The sequence below is a fragment of the Silurus aristotelis genome (genome assembly GCF_946808225.1).
Source record: "Silurus aristotelis genome assembly, chromosome: 9".
In the NCBI taxonomy this organism is placed as follows: Eukaryota; Metazoa; Chordata; class Actinopteri; order Siluriformes; family Siluridae; genus Silurus; species Silurus aristotelis.
Window position 1 is genome coordinate 21,296,009 of NC_139582.1, and position 20,281 is coordinate 21,316,289.

Sequence of the window (20,281 nt, forward strand, 5' to 3'; positions counted from 1 at the left end):
GAGAGAGAGAGACAAACAAACAAAAAGAAAAAAGAAAGAAAGAAAGAAAGAAAGAGAGGGAGAGAGAAAGAGAGAGAGAAAAAAGAGAGAAAAAAAAGAATGAAAAAGAAAGAAAGAAAGAATGAAAAAAGAAAGAAAGAAAGAGAAGAAAGAAGAAAGAAAGGAAGAAAGAAAGAAAGAAAGAAAGAGAGAGAGAGAGAGAAAAAGAGAAAAAAAAGGGAGAGAAAAGAAAGAATGAAAAAGAAAGAAAGAAAGAATGAAAAAAGGGAGAGAAAAGAAAGAATGAAAAAGAAAGAAAGAAAGAATGAAAAAAGAAAGAAAGAGAAGACAGAAAGAAAGAAAGAAACAGATAGAGAGAGAAAGAAAAAGAAAGACAAACAGAGAAAAAAACAAACAAACAGAGAAAAAGAAAGAAAAACAAACAAACAGAGAAAAAGAAAGAAAAACAAACAAACAGAGAAAAAGAAAGAAAAACAAACAAACAGAGAAAAAGAAAGAAAGAAAGAAAGAAAGAAAGAAAGAAAGAAAGAAAGAAAGAAAGAAAGAAAGAAAGAAAGAAAGAAAGAAAGAAAAAAGGGAGAGAAAGAAAGAATGAAAAAGAAAGAAAGAAAGAATGAAAAAAGAAAGAAAGAAAGAAAGAAAGAAAGAAAGAGAAGACAGAAAGAAAGAAAGAAAAGAAAGAAACAGATAGAGAGAGAAAGAAAAAAACAAACAAACAGAGAAAAAGAAAGAAAAACAAACAAACAGAGAAAAAGAAAGAAAAACAAACAAACAGAGAAAAAGAAAGAAAAACAAACAAACAGAGAAAAAGAAAGAAAAACAAACAAACAGAGAAAAAGAAAGAAAAACAAACAAACAGAGAAAAAGAAAGAAAAACAAACAAACAGAGAAAAAGAAAGAAAGAAAGAAAGAAAGAAAGAAAGAAAGAAAGAAAGAAAGAAAGAAAGAAAGAAAGAAAGAAAGAAAGAAAGAAAGAAAGAATGAAAGAATGAAAAAAGGGAGAGAAAAGAAAGAATGAAAAAGAAAGAAAGAAAGAAAGAGAAGACAGAAAGAAAGAAAGAAAGAAAGAAAGAAAGAAAGAAAGAAAGAAAGAAAGAAAGAAAAGAAAGAAACAGATAGAGAGAGAAAGAAAAAGAAAGACAAACAGAGAAAAAAACAAACAAACAGAGAAAAAGAAAGAAAAACAAACAAACAGAGAAAAAGAAAGAAAAACAAACAAACAGAGAAAAAGAAAGAAAAACAAACAAACAGAGAAAAAAAAAAGAAAAACAAACAAACAAAAAGAAAGAAAGAAAGAAAGAAAGAAAGAAAGAAAGAAAGAAAGAAAGAAAGAAAGAAAGAAAGAAAGAAAGAAAGAAAAAAACAAACAAACAAACAAACAAACAAACAAACAAACAAACAAGAGAAAGAAAGAAAGAAAGAAAGAAAGAAAGAAAGAAAGAAAGAAAGAAAGAAAGAAAGAAAGAAAGAAAGAAAGAAAGAAAGAAAGAAAGAAAGAAAGAAAGAAAGAAAGAAAGAAAGAAATTCTCTGCACTTAGCTCTACAAATATGCTGGGTCTGATCAGATCGTGAGCAAGTAAATTATCAATCAATGTCTAAATGCTAAAACGCATCCATTATTATACCAAGGTTTCCGCAAAATTGTCAGCAAACAACAAAAAGATGGTGTGACGAACAAATTACCTAAATTCTATGCTGATAAAATGATTATTATTAGCACTATATAATTATTAATAAATAATGAATGAATGTCACCATTATGATTGTATACAATTATAAAAAAACTTGTCTGGAGACATTAAGAAGCAAAAAAAAGTTAGGAAGAAAGCAACAGAAATCAGTGGTGCCTCAGGAGAGTGTGTAGAGAAAATTCAAGCTATAAACATAAAAAAAAATAAATGCTGGACAGTGAAAACCAGAAACATCAGCAGCAGCCGTCACTCCAACAAAAGGCAAACATCAAGCATCATTTGCTACCTTGAACGTATGCAACTTCAGCTCACCTTCAGTTCTCTGCAACAGCTGAGGCGGAGAACATGCCCAGATCATCCCATAGTCTACTAAATAACATTATTTGATTACATTATATACGATGGCAGTGCCAACGTTCTCGTGCTCGCCTGCGTATCTCATGTGCATCCGGAAGATCTAAGAGACCTTTGCCTGATGCCTTTCAGCTGTTATGAACACTGCCGGGGGTCTGCGTGTGAAATGGAAAATGGCTTACATTCAAATTCTAATTCAATATGCAGAATAAATTAAGAACATACAATAAAAATGAATCAATATTACCCTTAGGTTTATTACTTTAAGTTTATCCCTGATGACCAAGCCAGGGGCAACTGTGACGAGGAAAAAACTCTGAGATGAAGTAAGGAAATGAATAAAACAACATGGACCCTCTTTAACCAAACAAACAAAAAATAAGAAGAAAAAAAAAGAAAAGAAAAAGAGACTAATCTAATCTGAATTTGTAAAATAATGTAAATGAAACAAAAGTGTCTCCCACATGACTAACAGATCGAGTCATGACCTACTAGTTCTGCACTGACCTTTGACCCTGTTCATTTGAAAAGCAGATTATTCTTAATGAGTCAGACAGCAAAAGGGAAGGGAGGAAGTGTGTGTGTGTGTGTGTGTGCGTACATTGTTGTACAATGCGGACACTGGATTAAGCCTTGCTTGTCTCTGGACAGTGCATTTTATCAACACAAACCCCAACACTGCGAACACACTGCGTGCCAAAATGCTGAGGCTGCATTCTCACGGTGCGAGTGAGACGACGTGTCTCAGATCGACTGCAATTTAGTATCTAATTACAATGAATGAATTGCTTTATCAAATACATATCAAGAGGTTCCTGTTGCCTGAATACCTTAAACATATAAAGCGCACACACACACACACACACACCTTTAATTAAGAGCACAAACTGGACTTGTTTTTCAATCAATTATCGATTCCTTTTTCCCACTACACCTAGTGCGCTAGCTTACTTTGCTGCGCTTGTCCTCTTTCACTATTGACAGCACATTTTGGAATAACAAGGCCGCAAAAAAAAAAGCGCCACGGCATGAATGAGTGTGTAGCTCTCGGAAACATTTTGGCCCGGTTCCAGAGCTTGCTGTGAGAAAATATTTCAAAGCCTGAAAGTCTCAGCCTTGACAAAACAGTTGAAGGGCGAAACAGGATATCGATTAGTGAAATCTCACCACAGGATATGGATGTGAACGTTATGGCTGGAGTTCCACCACTGTTCCTTGGTGCATGAACGTTACTCACGTGAACAAGGAGTTTACATGTGAATTTTAATCGAGCATAAAGTGAGATTTTTCACGATGAGTTTCCTGTCGTGCTGAGATAAATGTTGCATTCTAACTCTCCCTTTGAGCCGTTTAGCCATAGATACAAGAGTCCTTGCTTACACTGTCTCACAATATACACCCTCAAGCTTTCGTAGTATAGAAACACATTTAATTTAGTCTCTCTCTCACCCTGTCAAGCTGTACATGCACTCCTGCCGCCTGATGTGATGTGATGTAAGGGCCAAAGTCTGACACTTTTTTTTGTCCTGCTGCGACTTTTCTTGCCCTCCAGCTCTGCTTGATTCATCCTGATGCTCTACTCCTGCTTAGAGGATTCTGTATTTGGTGACTCATCTGCTGCTGCTGTCACTGGCCCTACAGTGAATAACCAAAAGATTTTAAAAATTCACAAAAACAAAAAAAACAAAAAAAAAAACCTTACACTTGCTTCAGTGGAGAGCTCACTTAGATATCAGGGCTTTGTTCCTGCTTTACACATCAAAACAGCAATGTGCTGTTCGTAATGTCCGGACTATTAAGCGCACCCAAATATAAGCCGCACCCACTGAATTTGACTCTATACTGAAACCCAGTGTCTGTTACACGGCTTGTATTTAAACAGTAGCCTACCAAGAAAGTCATTGTTCACTGTCTTCCTCCTTCCTTTCACAACTATTTCTCTCGGGAGTTTATCTTTTGGCATCGTCGTGTGTTTAAAAATCACCATCGGTGAAGCTTTTCTCCTGATGCCGTGCAGCTCAGAACACAGGTGAAGTGTGTGTTTTCATGCCCGGGTGTTTTTTAGCGTGACGAATGATTCACATTTCCTGTAGACAGTCCGAGTGAGCGGCAGGTCAAACGTCAGAGGAGCATCATCCATATTTATGATGTGGTGCGGGCCGATTCAGTGGGAGCGCATCTAATTTAATATAAAGAGTTTCATTGGTTCACCTCAACCCGTTCTGCAATTTCATTGGTCTAATGTTATGGGGTTTAGTTTTTTTGGCTTGAAGCTTGTGAACCCGAGAAAAACCCAGGAAAATTCCATATATATATATATATAAGCAGCTTCGTTGTTTAAGCCGCGGAGTTAAAAGCGTGGAAAAAAAAATAGCGGCTTATAGTCCAAAAATACAGTAATAAGAGCAAGTAACCATGTTCAGTATTGTTCTGCTGTATCAGCTTCTCTGAAAGAGGAGGTAATGAAGATATATAATTTTTCTCTCTTTTTGGAAAGCTCTTGCTTACCTCCTCTTACACAGGCACTATAGCACCGCACAGGACACAACTTCCCAACTCAAACATGAAATTACTCACAGGGTAAATCGTACATATAAAATTGTATTATTCTATTATAACTATATAACTGTTTACATGCTGTTTTGCACAACTTGACTGCTGCTGGTACCGTTTTGCACAACCTTTCGTGTTTACATTTTGTGTTTACTTAAAAGTACACCTCTTGTATACAGTTCTCTAAAACATTGTATTGTATAACATTATTCACTGGGTTTATATTTTTGTGTATCTGTCCCACACTGTCTTGTATTGTCTGGTGCACTGTTTGCACTGGGTAGCACACAATGCACTTTAAGTAGCGAGGAAAACTTACTTTAGTCCTGAGCTTCACGGATCACGATAGAGAAATTCATGCCGGATCGGTCAAGGCCCGGATTAACAACGCCCGCCACAGGTATCGTTAGCCAACAGGGTACCAGTGGAAATTGGGAATTAGAAGAGGAGGAAGATTGAGGAAGATGGATGTGATGAAGGAAGACATGCAGGTAGTTGGTTTGAAAGAGGCAGATGGAAAGGACAGAGGGGGAATGGAGACGGATGATCCGCTGTGGTGACCCCTAATGAGAGAAGCCGAAAGAAGAAGACGACGACTGCGTCACCCATATATACGGTTGAAATGACAATAAAAGCTTCTTGAAAGTCTCAACAAACTGTAAATGTAACACCTCTTGGCCAGAACCCTTCCCCCAGGTAAGCAAATGAAACCAGGGTAAACCCGAGTGAAATTCCAATGACACAGGAAGTAAGGAGGATGAGTGAGAAAAGGAGGGGTTTGCAGGTCATAACAATTTCAATGACCTTGTTGAGTGGAGATATGTATGGCTACCCAGCAATTTCTGTCTTCTCACAACCAAAAACAGCGATCACTGTGGTCTACAGCACCACAAGGTACCTTTTACATGTTGTTGTTAAAAGTATAATGATTCCTCAAGATCTAATTTTGTGATATGAAATCGGAGTAAAAAAGTGGCATCATTTGTAGAAAGTCTTTACACAGTGACAAAACGCAAAATGAGGGACGTTTGGGGAAAGAATTCGGTCTAGGAAATGCATAACAACATAAAAAACTCGACTTTTAACACTGGCATGCACATTCTCTTATCGTTGTATGACTTCAATCACAGAACATTTAGATTCCTTATATCCTCTCCTAATATCAATATGTAAAGAAAAAAATGGCCATTCAATGAAGTAGAAAGAAAAAAAACCACTTCCTGATTAATTATTTTCAATGCTGCAGTTTCTGGCTAATTAGATAAAAAAAAAAAGTTTCCAATGCCAGGATCAAACTAAATATTAATGTGGATAATAGAAGGATCGTTTGTGCCTGCTGACCATCACAATTTGCTCCTACCAAACATCACCATCCACTGTGTAATCTCGTGTGAAACGGGTCAGACTCCTGACGCAAATCTTTGTGTTCTGACTGAACCATAATTGCTACTATAACTGAGCCTCCTCTAGCTCTGCCATACTCGTTCGTCTATTGTGAAATAATACCCGTTCATTTGAATGAGTGTGACTGGTATGTCCTCCTCAAGACACACCCATGTGGATTTTGGGAATGGTGACTTCTGGCAATGCTTCAGAAACAGGGAAGGTTTGGCCACCACCATCAATGCAGAACAGAAAGCAAGTAACATGGGCTTTACACATGGTGGCAGTTTTTATTCTCCTGCTGTGCTGATGCCATTAGTTTTCATGTGTTTCTAGAGCTGTTCCGCACTTTTTATTTTTACATGGCACACAGCTGGAATAAAATTGAAGCACTAAAACACTCGCTTGATCCAGTAGTTAAAAGCTCTCACAGAGGACCACTTCACAGTAAATTCTTTCTGAGTTTATATTTGTTGACGAGGCAAATTACAGGATTCGAAGTGTTAACTTGTATAAATATGTTGTTTATTACTTGCTGCTGCTGCCTTTGTGATTTTTCCACTGAGGCGAACTGTACGGTCAGTAAAATTCTTTATTTAAGACTACATTCTTTTTTTAAACAATGAGCGTAGCCACATTATTGAGTCGGTTGAGCAAAATATCATAAAACACGGTGTTTCCTGTGGTGCTCGTACCCCTTATAAAAGGTCTCCGGCTCGATACCGGCTTCGTATCACTGATATTCTGTCTAAACTGCTCAGCTGGTAAACTACAGTCTCTAGAGGGGGGGAACAATTCAATAGCCAAAGCACCTGGGACAGCTTTTCATTCGTAGCTGTACAATGAACAAGAAGGTTAGGAAACCTGAAAACTAAGAAACCTGTTTCCCTACTTGCATTTAACCATGTAAAAAGAATTTTTAAAAAATCACAATTGAAAGGACATAATATTACCAGCTGTGCGGTCAGGAACTGCTGACTGGCAGCAGCTATTGCAAAAACTTGGATATTTGAAGCAATTTTTGAAAGAAATATAAATATTAAATTGCAGATATATATATATATATTCACGTTGCTAAACAGCAGTGTTTAATACAGTGTTTAATCCCTGGTTAAAGAATAATGAATTTAAACTTCATTTAATAATGAATTTAAACTTCATTTAACTTCATTTAAACTCTTGTAACAAACACATTTATTCATATTTCTTTTTATTTAGCTTCGACAAGTGAAATTAAGTGGCACATTTTCTGATTTTCAGACTTTATGGTCTTTGCAATAGTTACTGAAAACTCGTCAAATATCCCAGGTTTACCTGGTAATATGATCAATCAGAGTTAAATTCTTATAAGTCATGGCACTGGAAATTTTAGACATGTAGAGACAAATGAATTGGTATCGCTCACAATGACAGATTTATGAGCATGGCGTGTTAATAACGAGCGAGAAACCTTGCCAAAAACGCAAATGCTCTCCAGCCGACCCTCGACTTACAATCTCTTAATAAGAATGCTGCAAATAGTTTAATGGATGTACACTGTTTCCTGTCCAGATCACCTCTTGCCCCCAATACCTCACTCTCAGACTTCCCATTTTCCGGCATAGGGCAGGGTGTGCAAAAAAAATTCATAAACACGTGTGATGTTGTAATTAGGAGTAAGCTGAATGACTGCGTGTGTGTTCGTGCCTACCGATGTATAACTCGTAAAATATCTGGAGAGGCTGCAGATGTCAGAGGTTTAACTGCTATTCCTGCCCATGAGGCAGCCATCAATTTTATATGACGATTTCCACCGAGTAAACAAGCAGACACTTAGTCAGAATGACTAACTTCCCTATTTCTTTGCCCTGTCACTCACAAAAAAAAAAAAAAAAACACACACACACACACACACACACACACACACACACACACACACACACACACACACACACACACACACACACACACACACACACACACACACACACACACACACACACACACACACACCACTCAATACCACAATGACTACTGCGTGACTAAAATAGTCCTAATAATAAACGATGGTGTTAAATGGGACATTTTTTTCCAGGGCTTGTTTTGAAATAGTGGCTGGACAGACGTAAGCGATGAGTTTGTTTTAACAATAGGTGCCAGGTGATGTTTGAGATAAGCTGACCTCGGGAGACACAAGGTCATGTAAAAGGTATGTCAGAACAGAATAGTTTTAACACTGGTAGCAAACCTTCAGTTTCCAAAAGCCACAATTCCAGCAGGAAACATTGCCATTAGATTTTAAAGAAGCAAAGCTAAAAAAAGAATGCAGAAGACCAACACAGCCTGGTCTGATAAGTAGGGAGAGGAACGTGATATGGCATGCACAACAACATGGTGTTTTTTCACGGCCGATGACTGCTGCCAACTCAGAGATGTGATTCAATAACAGTGTGCCCTGAAGTGATTCCTTCCTCTAACTACAGCAATCTGTCTCAAGCTACGATCTTTAATCTTTTTTTTTTTTTTATGAACGATGAATCGTGCTTTTTAAGCCTTTTAGATAGAGTTAGTACTTATAGATATAGTGATAATGTGAAACATCCATGCCATAAATTCATTCCTGCTATAAACAGGCCTTTTCTCATCAGCCAGTCATTTTTTTTCTCTCTCACTTGAAGTTTACAAGACAAAAAAAAAAAATGCAGTTCATCATATCAACCAGAAACTACAATCCCCTTCCGTGAATCTCGTGTATTTTAAATTACAGCAGACACTACTGTCAGGGCCGCCGTCACGTATTTAATAACACACTCCAGGCCATGCGGTTATATACAAGTAATAAATTCTGGGGGTGGCGTGATGCCGCACAACACACAGTGGCACGTCGCTATCACTTGTAGCGTATCATTTCCGTGTAATCACATGGTCTGGTGTCTGTTCACTTGTACGACGGCGATTTGCCAATTAGCGCATTGTTGAATTTGTAAAACGGTTTTACCGTTTACAGTTACGGTAAATTATGTGCACCATCTAAAAGACTTCCTTTCTTGCGCTTTCCAAAAGGCACAACTTGTTATTTTACTAAGCAGACGGATAGTGTTACCTTCTCCGTCCTGCAAAGTATGCCTCGCACTTTGTCTGTAAAGGGGGTGGTCACGCTACACGTTTTGCTCCGTTCTCCTCTTTTCACACGCATTCGGGGGGTTTTTTTTGGAGACAAAAATGCAAACACAAGCAAAGTTTCGAATTGTACAGCGTTCCGGTAAATCTGACCAATGGATTCGTATCCCGTTAAGACGTGTCCGACACAAGATGGGCGCATAATGGCACAAATCCTCAAAAATTCCAAGACAGTGGGACCACTGATTATAGATGTGTCGCACCATCGCGTTTTACACAACACTGTTTTTAATTTAAAATTCAGCATAAAAACTGCCTGCTTTGTGGTCACGCTGTCTACAAGAAAGACTGTTAGTGATGTCATTTCTGGTTGCCGAATATATTCGCAGCAGGTCTCAGAAAATTTGCATGCTGAAAGACTAGTGTGACCATCTCTTTACACATTCCAATCGAGACTCCTTCCATAAATGTTGCTATAAATAAATGTCGCCAAAAAAGCGGTCACAGAAAATGTTGAAAGTTTGTGAAACAATACAGTAACTGTCAAAAGTGTGTTTTTGAGACACATGTGCACATTCCTTTTGTTTACATGCAACAATTTAGGAATTTTAATATGAAGATTTTATGTAAAAGAATTATACCAATTATACCAAAGAATTATATGTAAATATACAGACTTCAAACTTTATTTTCATTTTTAACAGCTTTACACTCTCTGATTTGGACAGTTAGTTTTCGCAAATATTCTGCCAAATTAACGAAATATGTTTGGTGACTGGGAATTCCATGCTGACTGTATGCTTCAGGTCATTCTCTTGTTGTATGTTGAAGTCGGTTCTAATTAGCCACAGTCTTGACAAAATTGCATGGTGTATAATTATGGAATGGTTGCCATGTTGGTTCTGACCAATCCGAATAGACTATTCACCAGCTCTGTGTTATAAATTGCTTTAAACAGATGTGGAAACAGATATTCATAGCTGCTTCACTACGTAGGAGCCATAATATCAATACAAAAGTACTGGTCTAATATAATAACCCATAATAACTATAAGGGAGCAGACAGTCCAGATCTTTCATCCTACACAGAGGCTCCAGTTACTACTGATGCATTTACACAATGTCTTGTTTGGAAAGGCTTTCAGACACAATTATGCCACATTAGACAATGGACTTTGGAGATTATGGAGTCCCAGCAGGTGAGATGGGAAATCTGATCGGAACTGAAAACAATCAGAACTTGCAGAAAATCTTTTTTTTTTTACTAATTGCTTCTTGCTCTCACACTGGTTTACAAGAAAGAACACTTTCGCTCTGCCATTAATCAGTAAATTAGCGCACAAAAAATATTTAATATGCTTGTTGATAGCTCGTTTGCTTCACTTTCTGAGAACTATTAGCAATTCGTGGCGAAAAACGAATCACCATATCAGTGTTCCAGGTGATTCTGCCCCTACTTGCACCTCGGTGTGGTTCCTCAAGATGGCTGGTGAGAAGATACAACACAAACATGTACCGGCGTGTTTTCCTCGTGGAAAAAAAAAGCGTCTCTCATTTCTCCTCTCTCTTAAGACCCATTACACTTGTCTGGTTACAGAGAAGCCTGCCAGATGCTAACTATTTTCAGACACAGCTGGGTTCAGGAATGGGACCGAGACGGGAAAGCATGCACTATTTAGCTCGGCTGTGGTTCTGGCTCCGACCACATCGTGCATTTCTCAACAGGAATTAAAAGTATGCGAGTTATTTGTTTGCGAAACCTCTGTGTTTGAACCTGGAAAGGGGGTACAAAGAGAAATCGAACACTTCACAACACCTGTTTAACTCCTTGCTGAACTCTGCTGCTGTGTGATCACACAGAGATGCAAGTCATACTTCCAGAACTCCAGCATGTCCTGTTCCTAGTCAATGGAGAAACGTGCCCTTTCCCGTTGATTCCTCATCTTCGTGTTTGCTAAGCGAGCCCTCAGGGTACAGACAAAAATCTCGAAACATGGAACGCTAATGTGGGGAACAATTAAGTAAATTCTGACGCATGAATCCACGGAAATGTTTTATGAATGCGGATGAAATGCGCTCAGGGAAACTGTTTGCATGGTGCGTCACTTACATCGGTTTCAATTGGCCTCCGTATTCGCACAAAGCTTTAGCGTTCGCGGCAGTACGACAGGAAGCGAACTTCGTCGGCACGATTGAAAAACGCAGGCAAATTAATCAGTGGCCACTGAGCGATGCCAGGGCGCGTTACAGAAGAGCGCATTGACTTGCAAATTCATCACGCCACACTCCTGCCTTTTCTAGAAGGGCAAAAAATGCTGAGTCGGTATTATTTACGCGATCGTGTCGGACGGCTGCGCGTTACGCCGGCGAGTTCGCCGTTATCCCTGAAGCGCCTTCTTACGATCAAAAGGCTGCAATTATGCTCTATTCATAAGCACTCCAGGAGCATCATTCCTCGCTGCACTAACCATCGAGTATGCCACATAATTTCACATTATTTCTGTATAATAAATATTTATGCCTGTACATTAAACACAAAATAGAACATGACACTGCATTCTGTTCCAGAAAATATTACTACTGCTCCAAGGATTACAATTCAATTCGGCACTTTTTAACAATGTGACGATGCTTACAGTGTTGATTTCCTTTTACTTAACACCCCCCTGCCTTTTGTGTGTTTATGGTTTTTTTGTGCGTTTTACGGTTTTGTGTGTTTATGGTTTGATTGGTTCTGGATCGGGTTACATTTCATATAATCTTTCTGCAGGTGGAAGGCTGTCATGTGCATTTATTACATCAGCATATGTTTTTAGACAGAAAATTCACATGAATCCTATTTTGTACACTTATCGTGGTGTTTCAAAATGTTTTTATCACGAGGCCTACAAATGAATGTTCAGAGAAAAGGAACAGGAGACAGATGAAAGAAACTAGAAAAAACATCTGTCCTCCTATCTGCTGTTATAGCATTGCATTTATCCATTAGTCTAGAGTTAGTGTTCTGCTGCTCTGCTGAGATTTCTAAACAGGAATCGTTAGTTTTCAGCTAGGTCAATGATGCAGACAATTACTTTGACCCTGGAGAAGCCTTGGTTTTTACCTTACAAATGTTTTGTGGTTATATGTGGCCCAGACCACCCCTGCATCTAGTTTAAGTGATTTAGTGCTGTCCTCTTACAATAAAAATCACCCAGGATGCATGTTAATACCAGGTGTAAAAAAGACGCCTGAGCTCCTAATATCACTTACGCTATAAAAGCCATAGGCATTCCTTCACCAGAGTCTCCACAATGCTCTCTTTCTTATAGTTAACAATACAACAAAAAGCTTGGCAAAAAACGTCCTGAAGACTCACCTGTAGTGGTAAACATGCTGCCCATTCGATACATGTTGAACTGTCACCATTTTGTCTTGGTGACAAAAATTCCTAATCATTGATTCACACACAACTGAATTCAATGAAAAGGAATTGTTAATATACTACTTACCAATCATTTGTTCTGAGAAAAGGAATCTACAGTGGGTTTTCCTTCAGAATTTCTTCAAAATCATTTAGAAATGGCCGATATACAACACCGATTTCTTTTGGCCGAGTTAAATTTTTCATCTCTTCATCTCAAAATCAAATAATTAATAAGATTCATTGCTTAAATGAAATATTTAGTAAACAACATAAGCCTCTCCAATCAGTGCACTTGTTGGCCCTCGATTGCCTTGCTATACATCGAGATTGGATTATTTCTCGCTCCTAAAGGTGCTTCGAATAAAATAATCGACCAACCCAATTTTACAACCCGATACAAACTAAACCTTCATCACATATAATACTTTTATACATGCTAGTGTTATAAACCTCTGAATACTTCTACAACTGGAATGCAAAGCACAACAGTGTAGAACAGCAACTTTACTAACAGTAAAAAAAGATAAAAATCATAAATACAATACAACTGCTTTATTTACAATGTGCGCATTTTTTGTGATTTTTTTTTTTTTATCATCTCAGACAACTCAGACATCCTCGCTACAACTACTAATTTAGACAACTACCAAAGACTACAAAAAACTTCAGAGGGATCACAAATTCTTCTGTGAGCCAATCCGAGCACAAAAAACAGCGGATCGGGAAAAAAGTACTGCGACAACTGGCAAAAAATAGCGGCAATTGGAATCATTTACATATTAAAAAAGAAAATCTGATTGGACTTTCACACACACACACACACATATATATACATATATACACACATTTATATATAATGTAAAAAATTTATTTATATGTATTTATAATAAATGTAAATAAACACATACATACATACATATACATACATACATACATACATACATACATACATATATATATATATATATATATACACACACTGAGGAAAATAAGTATTTGAACACCCTGCTATTTTGCAAGTTCTCCCTCTTAGAAATCATGGAGGGGTCTGAAATTGTCATCGTAGGTGCATGTCCACTGTGAGAGACATAAAAAAAAATAAAAAAAATCCAGAAATCACAATGTATGATTTTTTAACTATTTATTTGTATGATACAGCTGCAAATAAGTATTTGAACACCTGAGAAAGTCAATGTTAATATTTGGTACAGTAGCCTTTGTTTGCAATTACAGAGGTCAACTGTTTCCTGTAGTTTTTCACCAGGTTTGCACACACTGCAGGAGGGATTTTGGCCCACTCCTCCACACAGATCTTCTCTAGATCAGTCAGGTTTCTAGGCCTGTCGCTGAGAAACACGGAGTTTGAGCTCCCTCCAAAGATTCTCTATTGGGTTTAGGTCTGAAGACTGGCTAGGCCACGCCAGAACCTTGATATGCTTCTTACAAAGCCACTCCTTGGTTATCCTGGCTGTGTGCTTTGGATCATTGTCATGTTGGAAGACCCAGCCTCGACCCATCTTCAATGCTCTAACTGAGGGAAGGAGGTTGTTCCCCAAAATCTCGCAATACATGGCCCCGGTCATTCTCTCCTTAATACATTGCAGTCGCCCTGTCCCATGTGCAGAAAAACACCCCAAAGCATGATGCTACCACCCCCATGCTTCACAGTAGGGATGGTGCTCTTGGGATGGTACTCATCATTCTTCTTCCTCCAAACACGTTTAGTGGAATTATGACCCAAAAGTTATATTTTGGTCTCATCTGACCACATGACTTTCTCCCATGACTCCTCTGGATCATCCAAATGGTCATTGGCAAATTTAAAACGTGCCTGGACATGTGCTGGTTTAAGCAGGGGAACCTTCCGTGCCATGCATAATTTTAAACCATGACATCTTAGTGTATTACCAACAGTAACCTTGGAAACGGTGGTCCCAGCTCTTTTCAGGTCATTGACCAGCTCCTCCCGTGTAGTTCTGGGCTAATTTTTCACCTTCCTTAGGATCATTGAGACCCCACGAGGTGAGATCTTGCATGGAGCTCCAGTCCGAGGGAGATTGACAGTCATGTTTCGCTTCTTCCATTTTCTAATGATTGCTCCAACAGTGGACCTTTTTTCACCAAGCTGCTTGGCAAATTCCCCGTAGCCCTTTCCAGCCTTGTGGAGGTGTACAATTTTGTCTCTAGTGTCTTTGGACAGCTCTTTGGTCTTGGCCATGTTAGTAGTTGGATTCTTACTGATTGTATGGGGTGGACAGGTGTCTTTATGCAGCTAACGACCTCAAACAGGTGCATCTAATTTAGGATAATAAATGTAGTGGAGGTGGACATTTTAAAGGCAGACTAACAGGTCTTTGAGGGTCAGAATTCTAGCTGATAGACAGGTGTTCAAATACTTATTTGCAGCTGTATCATACAAATAAATAGTTCAAAAAAATCATATATTGTGATTTCTGGATTTTCTTTTTTAGATTATGTCTCTCACAGTGGACATGCACCTACGATGACAATTTCAGACCCCTCCATGATTTCTAAGTGGGAGAACTTGCAAAATAGCAGGGTGTTCAAATACTTATTTTCCTCACTGTGTGTGTGTGTGTGTGTGTGTGTGTATATGTAAAAATGTAAAAAAATGTATAATTATTGGTTGTAGTCAAGGTTCTCACAAATGCTCTCATATGACTTAATCTGCAGTCACTCTACATACACTTTTCGTTCCATTGACTACCTTTCAATTTATGCCACGGGGGACACCAGAAATGCAAGCTGAGTGCGAAGAGGTTTCCCATGGATTAAATTTGTATCACAACTACATGATCAATGTGGCCTCTTCTGAAAATACAATATTATGAAATTACCAATTATAGTAGCGTTACAGCGGGCCTTCTGATACAGCACGGCTTTTAAAAAAAATATATTAAATCAACATAAAATCCCTGGTTTTGCGGTGTCGCTGCCTACAGGAACAGATTGTATATTTAAACACTGTTGTATCTGGTTGCTACCTCTATTGGCAGCAGGTTGCTGAAGAAATTTCACCTGCTGAAAGTCTATTGAGACTGCAGCCCTACACACCCCTCATGTTTGGAAGGTAACACCAAACAACTGAAGTCGCTTTCGCACCTGTTTGACGAGTCTGAATCAGAGTGAAATAGATCATTTTGGTTTTATTTCAAAGTGCACAATAATAAATGAATCAAAAAGAAAAGGAAAAAAAAAAACATTGGCTTAGCAGCATGCACAGCTGAAGGTGGGGAAATGGAAAATGTAAACAAGCTTTTGGCAGGGAATTTTTTTTTTATTTTTATATATTTTTACAAATCCCCCACACTATCCAGACCTTTGTGTTTTGGATGACTGTAACAGGTAACAAAAAAGTACTTCCCAAAGTAGTCCAAAGAGACTCTGGAACAACTGCTATCCATATATACAGGACAGATTTGTTTAGTCCTAAAGTGAGAGGAGACACCACTCAACATGCAGAGCAGGTGCTGAGCTGAGAGTGCTAAACGCAAGTCATGCTCTTCACACAGGAAGAATATCCAGCTGTGATCTGATCGCCACTTAGCACTAAACTCCGAGTTAAACGTTTGCTTTGTAGCACCGTGTAAGACTACGGGGAAGGTGTTAAACAGCTTGCCTTGCTGTGTATCTACTTTTGGCCCATGCTACTATGCAGTCTATGATCTATGAAGCTCAAATCTGCATCTTCAGCACACTTCTCTAAAATGACTGGGAGCAGGATTTACATTCAGGCTGGAAAATAAAGCTAACTGTGTTTTGTCCTCAAAATAAGTCTAAAGATAAATAACATCAATTACAGGCCTGTGTTCTGCCATATTTAGTTTTATTACACTGAAATGATATGAGATAATGGCATGGAGTAAAAAAGAAAGACTAAAATAGTTGTGTATTAGTACAGGGGTAGATCTCAGAAAACATTGCTTCCAGGTAATAAATAATAATAAACTTCTGAAGGCCATAAGCGATCCTTAATTATTTACAACCAAAAAACAATAAACTAAAACTAAATCCATTGCTGTAGGACTATAGCATTTATTGTCCTAACATGGGGTTGTAAACAGGCACTCGTATACCAAAGACCAAAACGTTCCTCCACTAGATTACAGACTTCCAATCGGAAATCCGATGAGGCAAAAAGTCAGTAAATAAACTCGTGAAACTAAACTCATAAATTAACTATTAGCTCATTACACACACACAAAAAAAACAATACTCTGAACAACTTGCATATTTATTCTGTAAAAAAAAACTTTTTAGTTTCAAATTGTTTCAATGACATGCTGGTCTATCTTCACCTTGGTAAACATTATTACCCACAATACCAATCAACTTCTAGTGGTTGAAGTGGGATTTAGGATTGCGCTTGTTTTTACCTCAATTGTGGGAAGCACAGAATGGTTTCTACTTGGTGGTTTTCTGCCAAGTTCATGTTTTGCTAACAACAATCTCCCTAACTGTGAACAATGATTATAATGTAGTTAATTTGAATGATGTTACAAGTGAATATATTTATATATGTTGATGGATATAATGCAAATACTTGCATCTACAGCATAACTCATTTGAACACTTGGTTTATGACTCTTTATGTTGTCACTTGCTGAACTCATGCTGTGAGGACCATCCTTAAGTTTCTTAATATGAACTCTAATTCTAGAGATTGTTTTCTTGGTTTGATCCTAGTCCGAGGTAAATGGTAAAACCTTTCATAAAAAGCAGAATTAGCCCTTGCTTCATTTTTCAAAAGACAAAGCAGCATCTTCACCATTTAGCCTCTCTAGAACTTTCATCATCCCATTTGTCCACTCTCTTCATCCTTCTGCTCAACTTTCATTCGCCACTGCGTTCTTGAACCTCGAATCCAGCATACGCTGTCTGCATTACGTCTGGGTTGGAGTTGATTGAAACAACACTAAACATTGTTAAAAAATAAATAAATGCTGAGTGAGAAAAGCAGCTTATGGTGGATAAGAAAAGTGTGATCAACCTGCAAATCTGCACTTTGATTAACAATCAACCCATCTACATCTCAAAAGATATAAACATATTACACCGTGTTTCAGGTATAGTCCCTTCACTATTATTTAAGGCGAGTGACCAGAAGGTTTCGATATCAAATCCCATGACTGAGAAACACATTCGAGCTAAACTGAGATGCCATTCGAGCTAAACTGAGATGCCTCAGGCAGATGCTTGAACTGGATTCTGCCTCACTGCCAAATAATAAACAAAGTCTAAGAAACAATAGGAAGTAAATGTACTTTTTTTAGTCACTGCCATTGTACCATAAATAGTACATCTTTTGTACATTTAGTACGAATCGGATACTTGAGAAAATCCCTGTTGCGTCCTGTTAATGTAGTCCAATTACACACTTTCGAGATGTAACGGTACACCGTTTTCACATTTCCACACAAATGGCACACAATAAAAGATAAAAAAAGATGGAAGAAAGGCATATTTTTCCCTCCTCGGTGTGTATATCATGAAAAACAATCAAACTAAACAATGAATTCACAAGTCCAGGAAGAATACAGAATCAGGGCTGGTGGAAAGAATGGGGGAGGTGGAAATGGAGGTGATTCAAAAGACCTTGCATGAGAAAAAGAGACCCTTAAGGGTGCTCTTGTTCGTTTGAACGACTGGCCAGGAAAATGGGGGGAGAAACAAATGGTAAAAAGGAAAAAGTAATGAATTTAAAATCAACAGTGTCCAAAAAATGGAAAGAAGTGGAGTTAGCTAGCTAAGTCTGAGCAAACAAACATGGGCACAAAGTCCTGGCAAACACTGAGAGCAAACTTCCGTGAGATCCAAAAAAATAAGAAAGAAACTAAATATATATTCATGTAATATTGAATCGGGAAGATTTAAGTAGGTATGGGGGTATATTTTGACAAAGAGCAGCTCAAACGCCTCATTTACAGAGTAAACAGCAATGATCTTTCTCCCAGCTGATAACAGATCTGAAGTGTTGGTCTACAGGAAACACTACAGCAGAAACCACATAACACACATGTGCACGTTTCCATGGTTAAAATAAAATTAGGGTTTGGGCACAAATAAATAAATCGTAGGATAAATATCACATAAAATCACCCTTACAGAAAATTATAAACTGTTTAAACATGTGTTTGTTTGTTTGTTTCCAGGGGGACAATCTGACACCGTTGTGCTGCTCTTCCTGTGTGTCAAAGTTTCGTCGCTTTATTTCTAGAAGTGTTGAGATTTTTATTTTGGAGAAAAAAAAAATGAAGCAGTCTCCTATACCGCATTGATGTTTGAGAAGCTAACAACAGGACTTGATTGCAAAGAAAGAACGACATCGTGAATGTAAATGTACAAGATGCAAAATGTATAATGGAATAGAATAAAAAAAAAATTATCATAAGGATTATGAATCATAAATGCAAACAGAGGAGAGAAGAGCCAGGCGCATCCCCCTCTCCGGGTTTAAACTGCTATACTCACCTTCCCACTCCCTGTTCCAACAACAGCTGCCCTGCATGAGCGAAATACTAAACAGCGTTTCCCCTCCGCTCCCTAAACACAGGCGCACACCGCCGTCCTCACCCAAACCCATCTACTCCTCCTGCTCCACCACATCCACACGCAGACACACCAGGATCGGCTTAGGTTTGTTTGTTAAAAGTTTGGCTGCGAAAGTTGCGACTCGATCCAGCTGCACCATGCAGTTTACTGAAGCTATGAGATCACCACCACCGCCGCGCTCCTGCCGCGTATCCACCCCCTACTGGAATATCGCGAGAAATGCGTGCCGAGAACGAGACTACACCGGAAACTGAACGGATCGATGGATGAGAATGGCTGTAGCGACAGTAAAGACCCATCATACTGCGCCACCTGCGGCGAAACAAAAGACTGTAACCTCGTAGCTCACAGGATAAACAAACGATTCCCAACTCCTATATAGTTGAATATTTACTTCGAATTATTATTATTATTATTATTATTATTATTATTATTATTATTATTATTATTATTATATGTAGTCATATATCTAAACAGCGCCCTTCAAGAAAACCTTCACTATGAGGGAAAACCTGACAGAATTTTAAACAGGTTTAGTGGTTTTAATGGTTTTAATGGTACTTCATCACCATTGCTGCACCTCAACATCGATTAGCTGTAAAAATGGACATTCAGTGCCACCCAGATGAGGATGGGTTCCGTCTTGAGTCTGGTTCCTCTTAAGGTTTCTTCCTTATGCCATCTCGGGGAGATTTTCCTCGTAACAGTCGCCACCGGCTCGCTCATTAGGGATAAACGTACACTTATTAAGAACAATCTTATTCATTCTTTATTAAGACAGTATCTGTTTAAAGCTATTTGAGACAATGTTCATTGTTAAAATTGCTATACAAATAAAAATGAATTGAATTAAAGTGAATTAATTCATTGTACTGGTCTCTATTGGGTCTCTATTGCCTTGTCTGGTTCCAGTGGATACAATTAATGACCAATAGAATGCTATTGGTGACTTGGGATTGTTAAAATTTTTAGCCATTTAGCAGACACCCTTATACAAACCAACTTACAATTATCTCATTTATACAGTTTAAGCAATTCAGACTTTAATGGGCATGTAGGTGAAGGGAAAAAAGGGAGGGGGGTGATGAGGAAGAAGAGGAATGTGGAAGGGCAGATGGTGGTAGATTTAGCTAAAAGGATGGAAATAGCATTGATAAATGCTTATTTTAAGAAGAAGGAGGATAATGGGGTGATGTATAAGAGTGGAGAAAGGTGCACACAG

At 38.2% G+C, this 20,281-nt stretch overlaps 1 protein-coding gene across 2 annotated transcripts in view; it reads right to left on the reverse strand.

Annotated features, from left to right (window-relative positions):
• LOC310731069 (signal-induced proliferation-associated 1-like protein 1) overlaps positions 1-19,271 on the reverse strand; it is a 54,277-nt gene extending 35,006 nt beyond the window's left edge. For both annotated transcript variants that reach the window (XM_083550412.1, XM_083550411.1), the window contains exon 1: positions 18,979-19,271. The gene's annotated coding sequence lies outside the window, so the exon portion shown is untranslated. The remainder of the gene's footprint in view (positions 1-18,978) is intronic.
• Between the last annotated feature and the right edge of the window lie 1,010 nt (positions 19,272-20,281).